Source organism: Macrotis lagotis, chromosome 8 (genome assembly GCF_037893015.1).
Source record: "Macrotis lagotis isolate mMagLag1 chromosome 8, bilby.v1.9.chrom.fasta, whole genome shotgun sequence".
Classification (NCBI taxonomy): domain Eukaryota; kingdom Metazoa; phylum Chordata; class Mammalia; order Peramelemorphia; family Peramelidae; genus Macrotis; species Macrotis lagotis.
In genome coordinates, this window is record NC_133665.1 from 166551588 (window position 1) to 166577003 (window position 25416).

Genomic DNA, 25416 nt, shown 5'->3' on the forward strand with positions numbered 1-25416 from the left:
GAGAATAATCCTTCTAATAGAACCTACTACACAAGATTTTTTATGAAGTTCAAATAAAATAATGTAGATAAAAGCATAGACTTTGAAGAGTTATAGAAACATGGTTGTTATTATTTATTATTTTAACTGGACACAAAGTATCTATTCACCAATGCTCTTGATACGTTTCTCTTTACACCAGTGTTTCAAATTCATGTATGATTAAGAATTATATTTATTTGATTAGGAATAGTTCTCAAATTCCATGTGTATTTAGTGATATTTCCCATTGCCCATCTTTACATCATCCTGCACAGTTCATAAGCGTGTATAAAACAGCCTAATCTTGTTTGATATAAATCATGAAGATGGATAACTTGATCAAAGGGGAAGTATGGTTAGTATTATAGCCTCTTCCAAGACCTGCATTAAGAAGTGTTTATCCTTTAGGTTTGAAGAAGGTGCCAAAGTGCATTATTCCAGTGGAGAGGTGAAAATATCTTCATTATTTCTGTTTATCCTGTGTAACACTGCTGTAGAGTTTCAGGTCTTTGCAGCCAAATGTCAATGCTGTGCTATGTCATGAATTATGACTGTGATTCCTTGAAATAAACCAAAAGAAAAAATTACAACAGGTGGTGTGAGGGAAGGCCGTCTTCCCATCACCCGCTTCCTGTTATTTCCCAAGAGTCTATTTGAAGTTTGAGTTCAACATGCTCCACTTTGGCCCAGTCCCCACTCCCACTACCTTAACAGTACAACTGCTATCATATGGGAGTGAAGGGGATACATCCATGATAATTATTTGACATTAAAAAGAGGTCCTCATAGTCCATTTTTTTAGGGTGTCTCTGTGATTCTGCATCATGATCAATGAAAATGACCTAAAATATAGTAGATGGAAATTAGATGGAAAACATGGTAGAGCCAATGATTTGTAGAGAAACCAATTGTGAAGAGATTGAAAAATTCACCCTCCTGAAAGAGACTTTAGTACTAGTACTAGGAGGAAATAGAAAACATAAGGAGCTTTTTGTCCATTTTCTTAAATATCTTAAGTTTTATGTTCTTTAAGACCTGGGATATAATTGGTCAAATATTCAGTCATATTTTATTAAATAATTTTATTTTTAAAGAAAAAGGCCTCACCAATGCTTTGTGTTTTACATTCCTTCAAACACTCATTTATTTTCCCATTATATCCTTCTCATAGAAGTCCCTCTAACAAGGAAAAAAAAAAAGCAAAGCAAAATTAACAAATTCACAGCATTCCAATCACTTAATACATCAACAAACATTTATTAAGCCACCATGATACAACAAGCACTGGACTAGATGCTGGGAATACAAGGCAAATGAAAACAATCCCTACTCTCAAAGACTAGAGATTCCTAATTCCAAATCCAAGATCCCTACTCTGATATTTTTTACTCCCCAAATCCTTGGCTCTATTTCAATAATACACTCTCAAGCCCTTATTTCCCTTTTCTCTTATCAATTAAAAGACATTTCTTAATCTCCTATTATGTGCCATATTACAAAGGCAAAAAAAAAAAAAAAACCGAGCTCTACTCTCAAAGAATTTACATTTCTCAGCTGTATTTCCTCATCCCTCTTACAAGAAGAAGGAACAAGGTTTTCTTCATCAGTCTTCTGGAACAAAGATTGATCATTGCAAATGATCTATTCTATAGTATGACTTCTATTCTGGTTGTTTTCATTCACATTACTGCGGTCATTGTATATATATATACATATATATATATGTATATATATATATATATACAGTTCCTTTATTTTGATTTCTTGGCTCTGTATCAGTTCACACCAATCCTCCGATATTTCTCTAAATTCCTCCCTGTTATCATTTTTTATAGTTCAATAGCATTCCATTCTGTTCTTAAGCTGTAATTCATTTGACTATTCTTTAATCTATGCACAAACTTTTTTTTATTTTTAGCCCAAAGAGTATGATTATGGTGCATATGAAGCCTTATTGGGGGGGGGGGGGTCATTAGTCACTGACATCCTTGAATGTCAAGAAAGACAAACTCATCACTGAACAATACTTCAGTATTACATTTATAGCTTTGTTTGGTTTAGAACTCCTGGGCTTACTAAGCAAGTTCAAATCATCAGAATGGGTTCTTTTTCTTAGTTTTCCCAAGAATTTCGTTTGAAGAAAGACAAAGGTTGTGCCAATGATGTGATAGACAGGCCTATGGCTCCAAAGAGCCAAACTGATGTATCAGATAGTTCAAATGTTCCTGTCCTAAACAGTTCAAAACTATTTCTCCAAGTCTCACTTTTGAAAATGTAAACACTTGTGGTGTGGAGAGACATGGCCCTGGGACAACCCCAAAGAATAGATTGAGATGTCTCTGAAGTGGAGCAGCATCTTTGTAAACAAAGTCACATGTCAACCTCATGGGACCATATTTACCCAATCTAATTTCTCAGTAAAATTTGTTTAAGGGCTTCTTAGGAATTTGGGCGTCTATCAAGCTTCTGTTTTTCTTGTGTTTCAAGAGGCCTTTCCCCCTTTAGGATCTCAAAGCATTCTATAAACATGAAGTCTGCTCAACTGGTCTTCCGTATTGTGTGGTGCCTGTGGGAAAGGCCTGGCTCACAAGTGGTTTCAGAGAGGCCAATGATGAGTCAGCACACTGGTTAAATAAAGGCAAAACTGAGTAAATCCTCCCTGACCCACCACACTTAAGGAATGTTCCTTGTTTTCTAACCCAAGACAAAACTGCAGTCAATTAATCTGAATGTAGAGAGTGATATTTGATGTAGAATGCTGCTAGCTCTTGCAGCTCTCCCATCTTGATTTTTCAAGTTCAGACTCCTGTCCTGGGTCAGAAGGATGGAAGGAAGGGAAGGAAGGAAGGAAGGAAGGAAGGAAGGAAGGAAGGAAGGAAGGAAGGAAGGAAGGAAGGAAGGAAGGAAGGAAGGAAGGAAGGAAGGAAGGAAGGAAGGAACCTGCTTTATTTCCAACTCAAGAGAGAAGAATTGTTTCCATTCAATTAGGAGGTCCATGGCTAAACAAAGAAACAAGGTGCTTCCAGGTCATGAAACTTTAGCATCTCAGATTCATTGATAGTTAGTTTGGGGCACAACAGAGGCTGCTCTTTAGAAATATTTAACCCCTGGAGAAAAAAAGCCATCTGCAAAGTGAGGATGAAATGCAACGTTCTAAGCCATTATAACTGACACGAAAGACAGTGGGGTCTGATGGGAAGTCAGGAGATTTGAATTGGAGAAACTTGAATCTGGATTCAGATATTTATTAGAATCTGGTTTGTGACCATAAAAAAATTAGTTTTTCAGACCTTCAACTTCTTTTCTATAAAATAGAGTTGATGATAATCCTTCTGGAAGGTGAAGGGCATCTTTTCTCATTTTTTCCCCCTACCCCATCCCTACCAAATCTATGTGAGACTTGGAATTCACTCAACATTCATTTACCCAGAATTTATCAAATGCCCACTATTTGCTAGAGACTGAGAATATATACATCCAAAAGCCCAGGGGCTCAAGTAATTTTTATTCAGGAGGGATGGGGGGGGGTGTTCAATACAATCTCAGAAAAATCAATAAGCAAAAATCTGCTAAATAGATACAGAATAATTCCCAGCAACACAGGGTCTAGAACAGTTCTACTTCTCTGGCCTTAGTGATTTAGATTTCCAATTCCCCACTGGAGGAAATTCTTTTTTTTTTTATTTGTTTTCCAACTATATACAATAGTAGTTTCTACCTATAATTTTATGTAAGTTTTGAATTGTACAATGTTTTTCCTTCCCTCCCCCACCCCCACTCCCCACAGAAGGCGGTCTGATAATCTTTACAATGTTTCACTGGAGGGAATTCTTTCATTCCCCCCCACATCCCTCACCCCCACATCCCCCACCCCTCATCCCACTGTCCTCCCTACGAAGGCAGTGGTGATGTCTACCTTATCTTCAGTTTTCAGCCTAAACATACTACAATTGACAATGGTTCCTGATATAGATGATTCTGTAGCTGAAGCAGACATGCATGTGTATATATGTTTATATATGTCTACATTTAAACACATATGTGTGTATTGTATAAGAGATGTTTATAGAGGTGCTTACAAGTATATGTATATAGATAATATACACATATGTTTGTATATTGTTTGAATAACATGAATAAATATGTTCCATAGCCCCAACACCACACACATATAAAGATATAGGAATATATAGATATATATGCCTCCCTTTGAGGCTTTCATTTCCCCAGATTTAACCTCTCAGGCACAGAGATTCCATCAGAGTCTATGGTTCAGCCAAAATGAATTGAAAACAAATTCAGTCAAAACAGAAAACCTCCTCTCCACCTAAAAAAATTTTTGTGTGACCTTGGGCAAGTCACTTAATCCCATTGCCTTGCAAAAACAAACAAATGAGCAAAAAGATAAAACCTAGGTGATTCTTTTAGGAAACCAGAAATTCCAAGAGGCAGTAGTTAGGAGGGAAAATACATTGCATAGGCAGCAACTTTGGCAACAAGGGAGAGTTTTGTGTGGGACACCCAGAGTAGCTAAAACCAGTGTGACTAGGTCACAGATTGCATGGAGGTAATGGAATTAAATCTTTTTTTTTTGTCCCAGATATTTGTAATTTGTTACTCCTCAAATGACTCTGCCATCCACCTCTTCAAAAACATATTATTCTTGCTGAGAATAATATGGACTTTCATGGACTTCAACTATGCATAAACAACTTATTTGCCAGCATCTTGAGAACAGGAATTGCATTGTGTTCCCCACCTTGGGTAAGCACTATGCCTTTTTCAAAGGAGGCACATAGTAGGGAAATATTTCTTGGTTGGCTGGTCTCCAGCTAAAGGAGATCCACTAACAAGTCACAAAATTTTGAGTTCAATGAAATCTTTGAGGTCTTGAAGAAACTGAGACCCAGAGAAGAGTAGATACTTAGCCTAAGGGAATCATAGAAATTCTATATTTCAGTGTCACACAAATCTTCCATTAATGAAGTTACAATTATCCAAGGAAACCAAAATCATCCATTTGACAATTTGGTTAAGACTTTAATTCTTCTTTTTCCCTCTTTTTGCAAAGCAGTGGGATTAAGTGACTTGTCCAAGCCACTCAACTAGGTAATTATTAAGTGTCTGAGGATTTGAACTCAGATCCTCCTGATTCCAGGGCCAGTGCTCTATCCACTGTGCCACCTAACTAACTGCTCTGGACACAACTCTTGCACTTCAAGAATAAAGGTTTCTACTATCAAGAAGAGTGAAAATATGGTAGAAGATGGGTCATGCTAAATTTAGACAGAGAAAGTCATCTCTCTTGGGGGAGGGCTATGCAAGTACTGAGAAAGTGAGAGAGACCCTGCCAATGTTTTTTTTTAGTCCTGACTGTGAGCTCTTAGGAAACTTCTAGCACGATAATATGAAATTCCCTCCAAAGACAAAGGTTAACAAATTATAAACTCAGAGCAGGTTCTTTTGATGTTTTATGTACCTCTTTGACAGGCTAAGGATTGTCAGAACCTTCTGAGAATTATAGTTTTTTTAAATAAAATAAATTTATTATAATAATTATTTAAAATTTAAAATAAAATAAAATTATTGAATTACAAAGAAAATTAATTATATTGAAATATAGCTGTCTATATATGTATAAATGTAAATACATATATACACCACACATTTATACCTACACATATATGCATATGGATATATATTCATACATATATCCAAATATACCTACACAAATGCATGTAGATATCTACATGTGCATACATACACATATAGATGTATATGCACTATATATATTAAATATATATATATATATAATAATTCTCAAACCCCAGGTTAAAAATCACTAATTTAGAGAACCTAAGAATATAAGAATATGAAGGACTTGCCTGGGATCACAACTAGTATGTGTCATAATCAGGAGTGGAACTTGGGTCTTTCCTATCTCCAAAATGAGCCCCTCTGTATCTCATTTTACTGCTCCGTGTATAAAGTCAATAGGACCCCATGACTTAATCTGAAATCCCTGAGAACTGGAGAGCTTTAAACAAATTTAATTACATTCCCAAGCCACATACTTTAAATTCAAGGGCCATCCCCATCTACCCACAAAAGGCCTAAAGGAACCAGAGGCAACAAGGAATAGCAGTCCTGTTAATTAGCAAAGAAACAACCACTAAAAATACCCTTTGCCACTCCAACGACCACAGTGCAGCCAGCCAGTCATATTTCATCTTTTAAAGTCCTGCCTCCAAAGAGCATTTAATCTTGAGAGGAAGACAGGGTCATTTGCATGAATCGGTGTAAGCCCAAGACAGTAGTTTATTTGTTGGGTGAGTGACACATGAGAAATGGTGGGGAGATTTGTTTTCTGTAGCGGCAGGACCAGCCAACTGGCAACTTGCCCAAAGCAAATGACCAAGAAACAACCAGATCTGTGTGAAACTTTATGAGAAAGTGAAGGGTGGGAGGGAGATGGAGGAGAGGGAGTTAGCAAGGCAGGAGAATTGAGCATCCAGGAAATCAGGTTCTTGGGGGGGGGGGGAGCTTTGAGATATATAAAGATCCCCTTGGTAAGGTGAAAAGAATCCTAATACTAGAATTAAAAGTTTGAGGTTCAAATCCCGTCTTTGACACTGATGAAATGTGAGGTTGGGGGAAAGATATTTAGTCTCCATGAGTCTCAGTTTCCTCATTTTAAAAAGGGCAGAGTTAGACTAGACATGACCTCTGAGGTTATATCTAGTATTAGACCTACAATCCTATGATTTAAAAGAGGAGGGAGTTGAACTATGGTCTGTGGGTCCCTTCTAGTTCCAGTCTATATTCCTGTGATCTGTACAATGAAGGATATGGGACCCTGGGGTCCCTGATCCTTTGTCACCTTCCTGCTTCCCATCCCTTTCTCCTTACTAATAAGACCACCTTTTTTCAAGTCCTAGCTTTCTTGCATTTCCTATTCCTTATATCCAAGAAATGAATTTGTGAAAAGACATGGATGCTTTGGTTTCCAATTGCAACATGCTATGAGAAACTCTAGAAGTTCCAGTCTTTGCCATTTTCAAGGCCTAGGCAAAAGCCAAGGCAGAGTGGACTCACCAAATCCTTTTAAATGATGTAGTCTCAGGCTTGGAGGGAGGACCCACCCAAATTTGTCTGATAGAAACATCTTCTAGTCAGAAATGACTCTGGATTGCGTAGGGAACTCCACCCCCCAGTTGGCAAGTAAAACAATACTTACCACAAAACGGGCAAAGCCACAAAGTTATTTAATGGGATTTGGAGGGTGTGTGTGTGTGTGTGTGTGTGTGTGTGTGTGTGTGTGTGTGTGTGGAGTATGAGGGAAGGAGGGGGAATTGGTCATATGAAGAGATTTTTCTCTTCTCAGGACATGAAAGAAAGAACTATGAAATAAACTTTGACAACTCCAATGTCACAAGAACTAAATATCATCTGCTGTCCTGATGGCTTGAAAACCCATCTCTCCAGACACATTCTAAATCTGTCTCCTGCCAAAGCCTTTGGAATGTTTTCTCTAAGGTTTGAGTCAATCATCAGCCATCTTTACAAAAACTAACCCCCTAAGCCCCAATAAGAGAATAAACTCTTTTTGGTAAAGAGAAACCAATTGAGTTGTGGCTCCTCGAAAAAGCACAAATGTTGGTTTGGGGTTTCCCCTAGAAAAGTTCACACAAAGTAAATATTGATTTTTCTCATTGACTATGGTACCTAGCTATTCTGTATTTTCCTTTGTTTCCTGGGTTGCCATGGCCAAAATATTCATCACCAAATGACCAGCCTTGCTGTACTCAACTAGGTTGCTCTTTGGAAAGCAGACCTGTTGCTAAGACCTATAATAAGGGTGTTTACTTCAGGGTAGAAACTGCCAGAATTGGTCTATTAGCATTGTCTTCAAGAACAAATGTCGTTTTACATTCTCTGAAGAAAATTAAAAATGCACATCACCCAGAGAACAAGAGAGAGGTACATGGTGGATATAGGCAGATAGTTACATAAAACAAACCAGTAAACATGGAGATCTGGAACAAAGTGAGTCATCAAAGAAATAAAGATATAGGTATAGATATAGATGATGATAGAGATAGAGATAGAGATAGAGATAGAGATAGATAGACATAGACATAGACATAGACATAGACATAGACATAGACGTAGACATAGACGTAGACATAGACGTAGACGTAGACATAGACGTAGACATAGATAGAAAAGAATGGTAGTCTTGTCATATGACATGAGTAGGCTATAATTGATAAGCATATATCTTGTCATGACAACAAGAGAAAGTTACTAATATATTAGTTGGACTCATTAAGGCAAATTTATGGTACCATTTGGATGTGAGTAACACAGAATAGAAAACATGGATGGACTGTGATCCTCACCATCAGGGAGAACATCCACAGTGCAAATAATGAAAGATCCATTGGCATGTTGGAGTTTTTGGTGGTACTTTAAAGAGGATATCAATCGTGACTTGTTATGGTAGAATGAAGCCAGACTTCTCATAACCTTGGACAAACGGGAGCTGGATGAAGACATTGAGCCTTCAGTATCCAAGGGAGAGTAAGGAGAAGGGAATTGGGTATCAATTGGAATTGAACTGGAATGCTAGGGTAAACAACTGTGACCTGTGTCGATGAGTTGGAGTCAGGAACTGCTGAGTGATTGTGTCATCTTAGAGCACTTCATGATAACAGACTGCAGTTGCTGACATCAGAAAATGGCAGATTGCCTCAACACGCGTACATCTCCAAATATGCAACAATTTCTTTAAACACACACACATCTGGCTTTGCATGTTTTTCTTTTGCAATGGAGCTTCCTTCACCCCAAATTCCACAATGTCATGTAAAGATGGCCTCACATTGAAGCCATCCTGACTATTTGGTTGGCGCACTGAGTTGCCTTAAGTCTACAGCTGGGGAGGACAGAGTGAAGGTAGTTTAGAATCAACAGGAAAAATGAACCATTTTTAATCCATGTGTTCTGGATAGATATTGATCTATACTGGTTTTTCTTAGTAAGAACTGATAATGCATTTTTCAAACTGAAGGAAATTTTTGTGATATAGTGCAAGCTATATAAAACCAACCTCCCTATTAAAAATAAAAGAAAACAATCAACTTTTCAACTTTAGCTTGCTTTCTAAAAATCTTTCAGCTGACCTTCGTCTAATCTATGTCTATTTTGTTTTGATTACTTGCTTGATTACTTGAATTTTTGTCCCTCCTGTTAGAAGCAGGATCCTTGAGGGCACTGGCATACTGTGACCTTCCTGGGTATTCCCAGGCTTCTAATTTCCATAAGCTAGTCTTCATTTGTCAGCCTTGTTTCACTCAGGGCTACTCTTTCTGATACTTACTGAATTTTCTCACAACAAAAATTGTTCATCTTTCAGCTCTACTGAATTTCATATTGTCCATAAGGTCGCACATATTCAATGGACCAATGGTGAGTGATACCATAATTTTGTATTTTTTTTTGGTGTGTTTCAATCTCAGGGCAGGATCCTCATCAGCTGATGTAAGAAGGCCAGGATTAGGGCAGGTGAAGTAGGGGCAGCTAGGCTGCACAATGGCTAGAGCACTAGTCTTGGATTCAGGAGGACCTGAGTTCAAATCCAGCCTCAGACACTTAATAATTACCTAGCTGTGTGGCATTGTCATTGTCTTGCAAAAACAATCAATCAATCACTAAGTTGACCAGCACAAATCTAAAGTCAAGAGAAAGAGGAACCATTAGGGATCTGACCATCATGAAGAACCTTCCAGGTCTTTCAGCTCCAAACTCCAAGTCATCTTCCCTCCAATGTTCCACCCATCCATTTACCATCACTTCAGTCTCTTGAGTGTGTCAGAATTCAGGTGGGGCAAGTTGAAGCTGAAGTGAAAAATCAATGCACTAGCTTTGGCCAAAGAACTTATCTGTCCCAATAGAATTATAGATTTTGAGCTGGAACCCCTTTTTGTAGAACAAACTCTACATTTTACAGATGGGAAAGTTAGGCCTCAGAGAACTTAAATATCCTGTCCAAGGTGACCAGACTGTCAAATTGCAAGGCAGAGGCTCCATTTCCAAACATAGACTCTGATTCCATAGCCTGTAGTCTTTTCTATGGAAGATGATCAGAAAGAAAGGGACAAAGAGAAATGAGGAAAGGAATGACAAAGGGATGGAAGAAGGGGAAGAGGAAGGGGGAAAAAGAGAGGAAGGGGAAAAGGAGAGGAGGGAAGGGGAGGGGAGAGGAGAGGAAAAAAGGAAAATGTTTTTTTATTCATTGTTACAAGAAATGGCTTACTAAATAGGAAAGAAGATGTGTATAGATATGAAAGTAATGTGAAAAAAAAAGATATCCAAAAAAATTTTAGTATAAATCAATAACTTTATCCATCCAAGTACTAAAATGATACTTAATGGAATTGTCCCCAATGGTCACCTCTCAGGGGAGAGCTGAGAGGAGTCAAGGATAGGCTGGTCCTTGCCTTGAGAATAAATCTTTGTCAAGCCCTTCCTCTAAACTAAGAAATTAATTCATTTGTTGTGTTGTCTTTTCCCCATCATAACAGAGAAAGATTCAACAGAGCATTAGTTCTCTCTTTCTTCCTGGCTAGATTTCTCTTCCATCAGGCCATCTGAGTCTGGAAAATAAGATTTAGAATCAATCATTGTCTCAATGGATTCTTTTAAGTGCAACAATCAAAATTCTGGGCCAGTGTTTCACTTTACAATCCCCATATACCTGAGTTATAACTGAGTATACGTAATTATCAAGATTAAAGCTTCTAGAGATATTGTTTTAAGAATTTCATTAAATTCATGGATTGGTTCCCAAACTTCTTGTAACAGTGGACAGGGCCAAATTACAGAATGCACATTCCTTAAGAGCTGGCTGAGTGAATTTACCATTCATTAAAAGTTAGCTAAGAACACCAGGGGTTGGTTGGGGGAAGCCAGGATCAACTGGCACAGTCTCCAGAAGGTATTTGTTATCTTCCCCACCCCCCCAAAAACCTTCCTAATTCCTTTCAGTCACCTGGTTTGCCAGTATAGCATCATTCACAAGTCTTCATTTCTCCCTCTCTGCCATCTCCAATGAGTAGCAAATTCAACTTTCACAAAACTTGTTGCATTCAATTCCTTCTCTCCACTTACATAGCTACTGCAATTGGTCAGGTCCTTTTCATCTCTTATCCTTATTAGAGTAAGGCTGTGCCCTTACTATAGTAATAGTCCTCAATGGAATCATTGATTGCTGAATTCCCTACTCCTTCTGAAATTCTATTTATAGCAGATTTCTCTCTGATGTCACTCTCCCAGAGCAAGGCTGGTCACATCATCCCTTCAGAGTCCCAGGGGTACATCTGTTGGATTAGATTGTCCCTTCTCTTAAGTTATTGGTTCAAATCCCCACTCAGGATTTGTCACCCCTACTATTAACCACCAGCAGGCAGTGGCCAAGTTCATTTTAACCCATTAATATCAATTAGGCTTTTTTTTTAAGGTTTTGCAAGGCAAATGGGGTTAAGTGGCTTGCCCAAGGCCTCACAGCTAGGTAATTAGTAAGTGTCTGAGACTGTATTTGAACCCAGGTACTCCTGACTCCAGGGCCGGTCCTTTATCCACTGAGCCACCTAGCCACCCCTATCAATTAGTTTTTAAAAAGATATATTTCCTTCAAAGATGTATCAAGAACAGAAATAATTACCTTGGTGTCCACGGAATTCATTCAGATGACAGTTTCTACTAATAATGGGTCCTACTGTGGTCACATTAAAATGCATTCTGTGGATGAGTGTTTGTCTCAGCTAGTTCGGGACTGGTTCTTTGCTGTTCAGGGCATCAACATTGGACTGGTTGCAAAACCCAGTTTGGAATAGACTCCCAGGCTGATGGAACTTGGATTTACTTTTCTGATCTTTCAAAATTCACAAGGTCATTGCCTCCAGATTAATTTCCTTCACTTAAAATGAAAGAATATCACAGGAAAGAATCAAGGCCTATGTTTCATGTTAAACTTGGAGAGAGAAAATCCAAGATTTTTTTTTTTTTTGGCCTTACAACATGACCCACAACACATCCAGTGCAGTTAGAATCAAATTAAAACTAATTGGGAAATATTTAACAAAATAAATAAAATACAACAGAATATAGATAATGCTAACATGTAGTTTTCTAAGTCAATATGCAACTCACAGGAATCTTTACATACAATTTAGTGATCTTTCTATTGGAATTTATCACTTCTGTCTTAAAGTGTTCTCTCTTACCAGCTGCCATTATCCATGACAAGGTCAGATGAAGACAGGAGGCCTAACCAAGAGATGAAGTCAAGGGAAACAAGAAAGGATGAAGCTCACTGATCTTCCTTTGAAGGAATAGCCACTTCTAGCTACACAGAGCAGTCAACGAAAGAAGCAGTTGCTCACCACATGATCAACAAAACTACAACAGTTACAGTGTCAGCTCTCTGTGAATGCTCTGAAATTTCTCCAAAGCATTTTCCTTTCCACATCTTCATGATTCTCCTAGAAATTTCCATGGTGAGCATTGCCAGTCACCTGGGAGATCTGTCAATCCTGCTCATTGGATTCTCTTCTCCCCATCTCAAAACCCTTCTGTTTGCCAGAAACCTAAACAATCTTCCTAAAGCACACAGCTGACCATGTCATCTCTTAGCTGGAGAAATTTTGCCAACTCCTTATTGCCTCTAGGATAAAATGATTCCAAGGCTTTGGATTTAAAGTCTGGCTCCAGTCAACCTACCCAGAATGATTTTATATTATTCCCCTTCACACTCTATATGATTCTATTTGCCATCCCCTAAAAATCAGTGGTACTTTTCCCAGTTCCATGCTTTTCTTTCTCTGTCTCTCTTGTGTTTCTCTCTCTTTGTCTAGCTCTCTCTCTCTCTCTCTCTCTCTCTCTCTCTCTCTCTCTCCCCCTCTGCCTCTCCCTCTCTCTTTGTCTCTCTGTCTTTCTCCTCTCTGTCTCTGTCTCCCTAATCTTTGTCTCTGTCTCCCCACCTCTTCTTTCTCCCCTCTCTCTGTTTCTCTATTTCTCTCCTTTGACTCTGTCTTTCTGTCTCTATGACTCTCTACCCTGGCTCTGGCTCTCCTCTCTCTATCTTTGTTTCTTTCTCTATTTCTGGTTTCTGTCTCTTTATCCCTTCTTCTCCATTTCTATCTGTTTATCTCTGTCTTTGTCTGTCTGTCTGTCTGTCTCTCTCATACACATACACACACACACACACACACACACACACACACACACACACACACACACAACTGGAATGTACTACCTACCTCCTTACCTCTAGCTTTAGTCTTCAGTTTGCCTTGAATTCCAAGTCCAATACCCTCTCACAGTAAGTTGTTCCTGAAATGATGTTGTTCATCTCTGTACACTATTGTCTCCTCCAAGTAAACTCTATGTTCTTTGAGAATAGCTCAAAAAATTGTTAAAAAATTTCTTCCAGCATCAAGCCTCCATCTAAATCCTTACAACTTCCATCCATTACTCCTTCCTTCCTCCCACCAGTCTTTAAATCAATCAATCAGGCAAATAGACAAGAATTGCTCTGTGCCGGGTCCTGGGTGATGCAAATGTAAAGAATTCAGCAAGTTCTAGTCATGAAAAACACAGTTTAATGAGAGAAACAATAAGCACAAAGAGATTTATAGAGTATTGAGAAAGTGAATATTTAGACATTTATATCAAGCAGTTATGTAGTTCTGGAAGGAGGGCCTTCCCCATTTGAGGATCAGGAAAAACTTCATGCAAAACATGATGCCTGAGCCACATCTTAAAGAGAGGGAGAGTCCATGAGAATAAGATAAGGAAGGAAACAGAAGATGTGGAGATGAGAGATTCACTACTATGACTGGAACAGAGAGAAATGCATCATAATAGAAAACAGCAGGATGCGATTGAGAAGAAACTCTATGAACTAGGGAAATCAGGGAGTGTATATAGGCATGTCAGATTGAGAGTTATCATGCCCGAGGCTTCTCTTTTCCAAGCTAAATAGTACTCATTTCTTTCTTTTTTATTTATTTTGAATTTTACAATTTTTCCCATAATCTTGCTTTCCTCCCTCCATCCCCCACAGAAGGCAGTCTGTTAGTTTCTACATTGTTTCCATGGTATACACTGATCTAAGTTAAATGTGATGAGAGAAAAATCATATCCTTAAGGAAGAAACATAAAGTATAAGAGATAGTAAAATTACATAATAAGATAACTTTTTTTTTTAATTAGAGTAATAGTCTTTGGTCTTTGTTCAAACTCCACAATTCTTTCTCTGGATACAGATGGTATTCTCCATTGCAGATACCCCAAAATTGTCCCTGATTGTTGCACAGATGGAATGAGCGAGTCCATCAAGGTTGATCATCGTCCCCATGTTGCCGTTAGGGTGTACAGTGTTTTTCTGGTTCTGCTCATCTCACTCAGCATCAGTTCATGCAAATCCCTCCAGGCTTCCCTGAATTCCCATCCCTCCTGGTTTCTAATAGAACAATAGTGTTCCATGACATACATATAGCGCAGTTTGTTCAGCCACTTCCCAATTGATGGACATTCACTCAATTTCCAGTTCTTTGCCAACACAGTTTCTTCAACTGACCATCTCCTGTTACTCTCTTCAGTCTCCTCTTCATCCTTGGTCCTATGCCTGCCCACCCCCCAAGTTTATCAATATCCTTTTTTTAAAATGAGAACCCCAAGGATTTAACAGAAAAGCCTAGATGTTATTATGTCAGCACAGGAACTATGATCTCTATAATTCTAGTTTTGAACACTAAAAATAACTCATATTTATATGGTATTTTGGAGTTTTTTAATGTACCTTTCCCACAAAAACCATTTTAGCTTGGTATGACTGGAGTCTGGCACAATGCATAGTGGGTGGCATCTTTCTATGTGGAGGAGCTTAGGAGGCTGCTTCCAGTACATGGAGAAGAACCTTAGAGACAGTGTGGATATGGAGCATGTGTAGACATTATGCAATGGTTCTGGTCTGCTAACCTCATGGTTAAGACAAGTTGACTCTGTTAACTGGAACTAAAATAGAGACTGCTTTAAAAGGGTCCAAGTCAATCTTTTCCTAGTTTCTTGGCCATTTTCTCTTTGACAGCTTCTGATAGGTCTTTTGGAAGACTTTGCTGATGGAAACCAGTAAGTAGCAGTAATGTAAATGGAAAGAGAAGCCCCTATGAACACCAACCTTGCTTCTTTGATGTGTCAGATTTTCCCTCTCATTTTAGGTGAAGGGAGAAGAATAGCCTGTGGTTGGAAAGAGGGGGTCATTTTCATTTTCCACTAAGTCAGCTCATTATCAAAGGAGCAAGGAATGACCTTTGGGAATGACCTTTGGGTCCCCTGCCCATAGTAAAATGAGGATTCATCAAATGAGGAACTTGATGAACCCAATTTTATGTAAAAACTGTGCTAAGAATGAGTCTAATCTCCACAGATACAAGTTGAGATGAGGTAGTGTCCTTAAAGCATTATGGGAAATATTTATATTTTTGTCCATCTTTACCAAAATTAACCAATATTAAGTAGCTAAATGGAACCGGGGTACCAGTCATTGGTGACCAACAATGGGGTGACCAGTGGGAACTCAACCTGATGGAATTCAAGAAGATAAACCCTTATCAATTCAAGGTATCCTGATATGCTGATGGTCAGATATCAGCAATCTGACTCTGGGAAATTGAGTCAGAGTATATTGTCTATGGTCACCTAGAATTTTATTAGCTTTTTCCAATTCCATATTATACTATTGATGCATCTGGGTGGTACAGCAAATAGAGCACTGGCCCTAAAATCAGGAAAATCCAAGTTCAAATCTTGCCTCAAACATGGACTAAATAAATCACTTAATTTTTGTCTGCCTCAGTATCCTCATCTGTACAATGGGTAAATCAGTAACATCTGCCTCCCAAGGTCATAAGAATAAAGTCAGTCAACATTTGTAAAATGCTTTGCAAATCTTAAGAACACCAAATAAATTCTAGCTTTTATTAGTTATTATTACCGACCCAATGGAACCCATAGTTATTGTTCAGACAAACTGCTCTCTAGCTACACCTCGCAATCATCTACTTGTGAAGTTGAGGGATTTTTTTAACCAACCTTAGGATTTTACATTAATCTCCATTTAAATTTCCCCTGATATGTGTAAGAATAATAATTATTAAAGACTAAATAAGACCCTTCAAAAAGCAAAGGGACATGAGGTTGCTTTTTAATGAACTATAATGAAAGGGGACTCAACAAATTATGCAACTGTTAGTGAACACATGAGAGTATCACACACACACACACACACACACACACACACACACACACACATTCCTCACATTTGAAGCTCCACTGTAGCCATGGCAGAAAGAACAAGGACCAACTATTTTAAAAGCTTATTTGAGAACTTTGACTATTTTTAATGGACTCTGAGATGCCTGAAATATGGTCCTTCCCCTTGATACCATCTGTCCCATGCTCGAAAAACATCTGATTAATTTGGTAATTAAACCTGGACTATAATTCCTAGATAAAATATGTAAAACATCTGTCCCTGATCAACTTCAATATCATTGCTTTTATTATGTCTAATGCTGCCATTACTGTTAATATATGACTCATTTTATAAGGAATTTTTTCCCCAGTGGAGCATGGGAAATGAATCCTCATAATTTAATAGATCTCTTTGGGCTAAAAAATATAAATATTCATAATGTTACATTAATTGTTCAATTCATTCACAGTCAAATAGAGCAAACTCGAAGACCCTTGGGGAGGCTGGAGGAGACCCAGGTGGGCCTGTCAGTTTTAGCAATTGATGTCTCCTTATCTTCCAAGCTAAGACTGTCGTCTTGGATCCATGATGGAATTCTCTTCGGTGGTAGCATTTTCTTCCAAGCTCAATAATAACTTACTTAGAGTCCCTGCTTCACCAAGGACTGAGCTTGGCTCATTCCTCTTTCTCAGAATTCCTAAAAAGGAGCTGAGGTGACTTTGACCATGCAGGGATGGCCTACTCAATGGCCCAGCTCTCATTCAACCTTCCCATCACCATCACACTCCTCTCCTAGACCAAGAGACTTGCCTTCTGGTCAAGGTGGGACATATTTCCTTGTTTCCCTTTCCCACAAAAAGCACTGACTTAGAACTAGAAGAACCAAGTCCAAATCCCACCTTACTTATTTACTAGCTGTGTGACCTTAGGCAAGTTACTTCCCTGGGTCTCAGTTTCCTCAGCAGTAAAATGATAGGCTTTGGCTAGATGATCTCTGAAGAATGCTTTTGGTTTGGGGACCTATGCTATTCATGGTCCCTGGATGTGCAGAGTCACATGCACAGGGACCAGTCAGTCCCACCATTCTGATTACCTCTCTTGCCAATAGTAAATTCAACTCTTTTTTTTAGGCTTTTTGCAAAGCAGTGGGGTTAAGTGGCTTGCCCAAGGCCACACTAGGTAATTATTAAGTGTCTGAGGCTGGATTTGAACTCAGGTACTCCTGACTCCAGAACCAGTGTTCTATCCACTTCGCCACCTAGCCGCCCCATAAATTCAACTCTTGTCCTCTCCAATTCTTATCTTTCCCTGCTCCCTTTCCAGTGCGCCCATTGGAACTGTCCTCTCTTCTGATTTTTGAATTTGGGGTCAAAGGACACAAGTTCAAATAGTGTCCCTGCCACTTAAGTATCTGTCTGACTTTGAGAAGTTGACTTCATTTCTCTGACCCTCAATTAATCTGTAAAATGGGAAAGTATACTTGATGCCCCCTAAGGGACCTTCAAGTTCTGAACTGAAGATTCACTTACCTTAGTTCTCTTCATCTCAGTCCTTCCATCTTCTGGTATTCGCTGAAACTCAACTTCCTCCTGGAAGCACCTCACTTGTTTACTCCTCCAAGACAGACTGCTTACACCCCTCTTGTTGGTATTGATACCAAGCTCTTTGCTCCCCAGAACTACTCGATGTCTCCTTATCTTCCAGGAACAGACTTGGACCCATGATGGAATTCTCTTCAGGGGTACCATTTTCTTCTGAGCCCAATAATAATCCTGACAAGGGATTACTGCTGTCATTACTTATGAACTACTTCTTTTAAAATTGACTCCATGCCATCTAAATTCAATTGGCTAGCCATGTGTGGCACACATCTGTAAGATCTGATACTGCTGAGGTTGGTGAATTGCTTGAGTAAGAGATCTGAGATGCTGTAGGGCCAAAGACAACAGCTACATCTTTTACCAATATAGTGAACCAATATAGAGAGCCATCAGATAGTTTTTTTTAAAAGGAATGAATCCGCACAATTTGGAAAAACGAATCAGGATAAAGTTTCCATACTCCTTAGTCTTGAGGTTGGGAGATCTAGACGCAAATAGGTAGTTAGGTTGTTCTTGCTTGTTGATGATGTTATTTATTTATTCTCAAAGACGACCATGATAGCATGGGAAATAATGCCACGACATGGAAGTGAAATAGACAGTCAGAAGGACAAATGGATGGCTAGACAGGTAGCTGGAGGGACAGCTAGATGGCAGATGGGGAGACAGATACATATATAAACGACTGAATGGGTTCATGAAGATGAGTAAATTAAACTCAATAAAAATAAATTCTTGTTGCTGTCATCCATGGTCACTGTCCTTCCTTCTCACTCTGACTCACAATCTTCTCTACTCCCACCCATTCTCCTGTCCACCAATCCTGGCCAAGTAATTTCACAAACTCATATTCCACAAACTTTGTTTCCAATCTAACTCAGTCATAAAAGAGTCATCAACACATGCTTCCCAGCTCCAGTCCATATACCCCTGACTCAATAGAATTGCCCCAGACATCAGAATTCCTAACTATGAACCTGACAATGTCAACATTAACAACAAAATAACCTGTTAAAAAGCACCAGCTTCAATCAGTCAATAGGTTTGATTATCAAATAATGATAAATTTGAGTTTATTTCTGTTAATTGACCAATTGATTTTCCTACTCAACTAAATTAGAAGCATGTTATAATAGAATGAGCCTGGTAGTGGAAGCCAGAAAACCTAATCCCAGTTCTGTCAAATAGAACTGTATGACCTTGAGTTAATCGCCTCACTTCTCTTAGACTCTGTTCCCTTATCTATAAAGAGAAGAGAGTTATTCTAGGTTGCATCTAAATGGTATACCTGTTCTCAAATTATATGGAATTCATTCTTTGGTTCACTGATTAGTTTATGTTGTGTATATGCCTAATCATGTACCTGCTGTCCCTCTATAGAATAGAGTTCTTTTGGAAAGATCCTGTGTTTTGTCTTTTGTCTTTGTATCCGTACTGCCTAGCACACAGCCAACCAGTCAATAAACATTTTTAATGTAGGTTCTAGTACACTGAGGATGCAAATATGGGGAAAAGTAAGTCCCTGCCCTCAGGGAGCTTAGAATCTAATGATGGAAGACAACATATAAAAGGAAGCTAAAAATCAAAGGGTATAAAGAGAAGATGCCTAACATTAATACATGATTCATTTAATAATTTATTAATTTATTTCCTATGGAAAATGAGATGACCAAGATCTGAGTATTCTACTTATATGGAGGTTTAAGGAAGACTTCTTCACTCTTTCCTCCAATCAAAGGGGAAAAGTCTAAAGAGGTGCGAATACCAAAACTGATGTGATCTTGTAGGATGATGAGGATTCCTAGGGCTACAATGGAGAAATCTAAAGGAGTGAAGCCAGATGGGAAATGAAACATATAGGAGGTACCTATGCAATTATTATTGATTGATAATAAAAACATGAACTTTGTCATTTCAACTCATGTAAATATAAGGTTTATCTTTCCTTTCAACCTTTGTGCTTCCTCTAATTTGCCTTTTCAGAAGGAAGGTACATGAAAGGCAAATAACTGGAAACAAAGTAGATGCTCATCAATTGGAGGGTTGTTCGATATACTATGATAAAAAAACATACATGAGGAGCACTGTGCTGTAAAAAATGGCAAATGAGAATTCAAAGAAGCATGAGGAGAATTAGATGAATTGATACCGCATCTAGCAGGCAAAGCCGACAAAATAGTACCTACTTGTTGGTACTATATAGTACCTACTCTGCTAGATATGATGCTAAGTGAGTTTGTAAGTATTAACTCTTTTGATTCTCACAATTATCCTATGAGGCGAGGTGTTATTATTAACTCCAAATTACAGTTGAGGAAGCAGAAGCAAATAGTGATTTACTAAGGATTACCTAGCTAATAAGTTTCTGAGGTCATATTTTAAGTTGAATCTTCCTAAGTCAAAGTCCAGCACTATCCACTAGTTTTCACTACATAATGATTACAATAATGTAATCATAGAAAACAAAATTTAATTCCATATGATTATAATGACCAAACTTGGTTTCAGAAAAGAGTTGATTATATGCACCTCTCTTTCCACTCTGCAGAGATTGGGAGTTATTGCATATATGCCATTAATGTGTTATTTGATTTTTGCCAAGTTGCTTTTTCTCCTCTCTCTTTGAAAATCTAGTTAATTTGTTGGAGGGATGAAGAAGGCATGGAGATATTCATGGAGATATAAAAATAAAATGTATTAATAAAGTAAGATTTTAAAAGAGAAAGGGGCACCAAAGACGACAGCATCAGGCATAAAAACCAATACTGGGTTATTAGGACCTGTTTCAATAAACCATGTTGCCTCAGGATGGTGGCAACCTTCCTAATGTACCAAGGGGAAAGATGCCAACCAGAAATTTGAGAGCCAATCTTTTCTCATTGCCCCAACAAGGTATTAGGCAAAAGACTGCTCAAGATGCCTGAGCAATTCATCCTGTGCATTTGTCAGAGATTGCCAAGATGCCAACTTGTATTCCATGTCTCCTCAGCCCAGAATGGAATGTCTCTGCCAGTAGGTAAGAATATCCTAAAAATGTAGCCAACATTGATGCAAAAGAAAGATTCAAAAATGCTCTGAGTTCATTTCTTGTTTTGTCTTTTTTTCCAGTTTAAAAACAAGGACTATCTCTAAATGTTAGAAAGATTCTTTAAAAAAAACCAATGATTCTGTAGAGGGTCATAAAGTAGTCAGAGTCCCCTAGATTGAACAGCAGTTCTAATCTCAGATTTGCTACCAGATACATGTGTGGCTTTAAGTCAAGTTATTCCCCTTTCTGGGATTCAGGTTCCCCATCTATAAAATTAGAGGTTTAGAATAGATGACCTCTAAGGTCCCTTTTAAAACTATCTTTGTACCCTTCTGTGCTAACCTGAGTTCCCATGAGGCTGACTTTGAAGAGAAATACCATGTTGGACTCCATTGTTCATAACTACTAGAGGACCACTTGAACTCATGCTAACTCCCCTCCAACTAGTAAGTTCTCCTGGGATCATGTGTAGGTGCTGCTAAGACTGTTCCAAGCAGAACCAAACACTATGGCTTGGAGGCATGGTCATCTTTCCATCTTTAGATATTCACACTTTCCCCTTCCTATCAAATTCTACTTTTACCACAGTACTTTTATAATAATATATTTATATTATATATAAATAATATGTTTAATATTTATTATATATAATTATAAATAGTTAATATTTATACAACACATTAATTTTTGTCAAACCCTTATAAGCATTAATGCATTCAATTTGATCCCACAATAACCTTGATTGCTAAGTGCTAAGTGATTTGTCTGAGACCACATAGCTAGTAAAATACAAGAAGCAAGATTCAAACTCAGAGCTTCCCAACTTCAAAATGAAGTCACTGAGCCAACTTGCTAGCTACCTTCTAATGTATTGTTATTTAATTTCAGAATATAACAGTTCACTTTCCACCAAAAAAAAATGATAATGATACTTGTGGTTGTAATTATTTGCTCTCAAAATCCCACCTTTGGGTCAGTGGGGAGGGTCACCGTTTGCCACTTTGCACATGGAAACTCAAAGCTGTGCGTGTCAACATTGCAAAGAAGTGCCAGTGACTCAAAGAAGACAATCTAATCTAAAAGGCAGTGTGCTACAGAATAAAAGGTAATCAATGGCTCTGTAGGCAGAAGATCTGAATTCAAATGATACTTCTACAGTTTTCTACCTGTGTGACCATGTGTAACATTGCCAACTTTATGCCTCAGTTCCCTCATTTGTACAATGGAACAGGTGGACTCAAGGGTCTCTGAGACCCTTCCAGACTCAGTTTACTCATCTAGAAAAAAGAACTGTTGGTATCCAGGCTACATATATCCCAGCATCACCAGCCATCTTAAAATGCTACTGAATTGAAAGCTGTTATTAGAAACTTATAAGTGGTAGAAACCAGACTTCTGACTTGGGGAAAGTCTGAGTCTTACAAAAGAAAACAGTCTCTCTGTTTGCAAAACACAGAGCAGGAATTGTGCCTGGGGCCCAGCACCCATGTGAGAACCATAAGGGTTTGGATCATAAATTTTCAGAGCAGGACAGACAGACAGACAGACAGCAGGGACAGGAAACCTTCGAGCCACCAAGGAAAGGGAACAGAGCGGATACAATTAGCAAAAACCATCTGGTGGTCAGCTGTTCATCCCATATGACTTTGCTCCTGAAAGATACCCCACACCTGAAATCCCAGGAGCCCCATGGAGACGGGCCCTTCCCCTCAGCATCTGTTTTATTCCACAAGGGTAGGATGTGCTTCAGTCAAGACTAAATCGCCAGCTCCTTCTTTGTTCATTTAGATACCACATACAAAGAGCAGGTGAAGACTGAAGGGCCTGGAATACATGCTCGGAAACAGAACTCCATGGAACAGGATACAGAGCTACAGGCAATACCCAATCAGCAAATTAGGGCTGTATGCAGAGAGATGAGAGAGAGAGAGAGAGAGAGAGACAGACAGACAGACAGACAGACAGACAGACAGACAGACACATACATAGATACATAGATAGAAACCTAAATAGATAGATACATAGATACAAAGATATATAGGTAGATACATAGATATATAAATAGATAGAAAGATAGATACATAGGTGGATAGATACATACATACATATATACATAAAGAGATGGAGATGTAGGTACATGATAGATGATAGATACATAATTAGATATATAGATGATATATAGACAGAAAGAGATATGTAGGTTTAAGATAGATATGTAGATACATAGAGAGAGAGGTGTAGGTACATGATAGATAATTAGCTATATAGATACATAGATGATAGATATATAGAGAGATATATGAAGGCTTAAGATAGAGAGATAGATATAGGAGAGAGAGAGAGAGAGAAAGAGAGAGAGAGAGAGAGAGAGAGAGAGAGAGAGATAGGCACATGATAGATAGATAGAAATAAATGTCCCAGAAAGTCTTCATGCAATTTTCAGCTATTCAAGTTTTAAACAAAACAAAAACAGAAAAATACAAACAAAGCAAAAGTTTTTAAAAGTCCTTGTACAGTTCTAAGCTATAAAATTTAATATTTAAGAGTTTGAAGCTTAAAACTTAAAAGATTTTGGGAACATCCTGTGTGTAGGGATGGATGGATAGATGGCTGTACAGCCATGCATATATGGCATAACCAATAGCTAAATTATATATCATACACCTGTATATATGTCTATATTAAATATTACAAACAAGCTATAAATATACCATTGTAGGACACTTCAGAATCACAGCAGCTCAGAGATGGAAAGGACCTCATTGGTCATCCAGTCCCATCCATCTCAGGAAAAGATGACAAGTAACCATCCAGCCTTTACTTTGAAATCTCCAGTAAGGAGGAATCTCCATTGCTTCTTCTTAAAAACCAAACTTCTATTTTTAAAAATAAGTATTTGGTGAATTCTAAAACCAGATGATGCTGAGCATGATTAGTAGGTACAATGAAAGATAAAAATTAAAATATCAATAAATAGCATTTATGTAGAACTTTAAGGCTTGCAAAATGCTTTAGGAAGGAAATAAATAAGTCTTAAGTACCAATAGTGAATCAGACTCTGTGCTTGGCACTTTACAATTATTACTTCATTTGGGCATCACAGCCACCCTATGACATAGAAGCTATGTTCATCCCCATTTTAGAGATGAGGAAATGAAGGCCATAAAAGAGCATAGAAGTTAAGGAACTTGCCCAAGATCCCACTGTTAAGTATCTAAGATTGTATCTGTCTAAGGCAGGATTATAAATCAGATTTCTCTGACTACAAGTCCAACATTCCATTCCCCGAATGCCACCTGTCTAATGGAAGTTTCAGCCCTTTTCCAAATAAATTTATTTTGAATTTCATCATTGACTATATAAACATATCAATATTGAAAAGAAAATAGAAAGGAGTTAGAGTCTATCCTATGTTTTTCTGATACTATAATGAAAATATGATCCCACTGTGAATCATCACACACACACACACACACACACACACACACACACACACACACAATGTCCTTTTATCCTCTACAATTCTTGTCCAGGTTATTGGTCTGTAAATCTCTATCAATTATCCACTCAAAATTCTCAAAATTTCCTCTGATTCCTTTAATATTTCAAGATATCAGTGCCACATTTGAGCTGTCCATCTGTTAGCTCATTTTCACTACATAACTGCCTTCTGTCCTTTCTTAGTCATAAATGACTTTGATGATATCATTTACTACTTAAACACGTTATCATTGCTTATAAATTTTAGCCAATTTTCCTACTCTATGGTCTTTCCATTTTCCCTTTGCATCATCTAAAATTTTTATTATTCTTTGGAAAAGTCTATAGGGTAGATCTTGGAGCTGGCAAGAACTGAATTATAATCTTGCTGGGCAAATCACCTAACCTTTCTCAATCTCAGTTTCCTTATATGTAAAATGGGAATAATAACACATAAAATATTTAACGAATGCTAAAGATCACTGCAAATAGCAACTACAGTCATAAAACTAAAGATCAGTTGCTTCTTGAAAGGAAAGTAATGGTAAATCTGGACAGCCTAGTAAAGAGCAGAAACATCACCTTGCCAACAAAACTCCATATAGTCAAAACTGTGGTTTTTCCAGTACCAATGTATGACTGTAAGAATTTGACTATAAGAGCAGCCCTGTTTGTGGTGGCAAAGAATTGGAAATCAAATAAATGTCCTTCAATTGGGGAATGGCTTAACAAACTGTGGTATCTGTATGTCATAGAAGACTATTGTTCTATTAGAAACCAGGAGGGATAGGAATTCAGGAAGCCTGGAGGGATTTGCATGAACTGATGCTGAGTGAGATGAGCAGAACCAGAAGAACACTGTCTACCCTAACAGTAACATGGGGGCAATGATCAACTTTGATGGACTCGCTCATTCCATCAGTGCAACAATCGGGGACAATTTGGGGCTATCTGCAATGAGCATA

At 38.1% G+C, this 25416-nt stretch overlaps 1 long non-coding RNA gene across 1 annotated transcript in view; it reads right to left on the reverse strand.

Moving 5' to 3' along the window:
• Window positions 1-402: 402 nt before the first annotated feature.
• LOC141496329 (uncharacterized) overlaps window positions 403-25416 on the reverse strand; it is a 43481-nt gene continuing 18467 nt past the window's right edge. Inside the window, exon 4 of the long non-coding RNA XR_012471011.1 lies at window positions 403-581. This is a non-coding gene — a long non-coding RNA (uncharacterized LOC141496329). The remainder of the gene's footprint in view (window positions 582-25416) is intronic.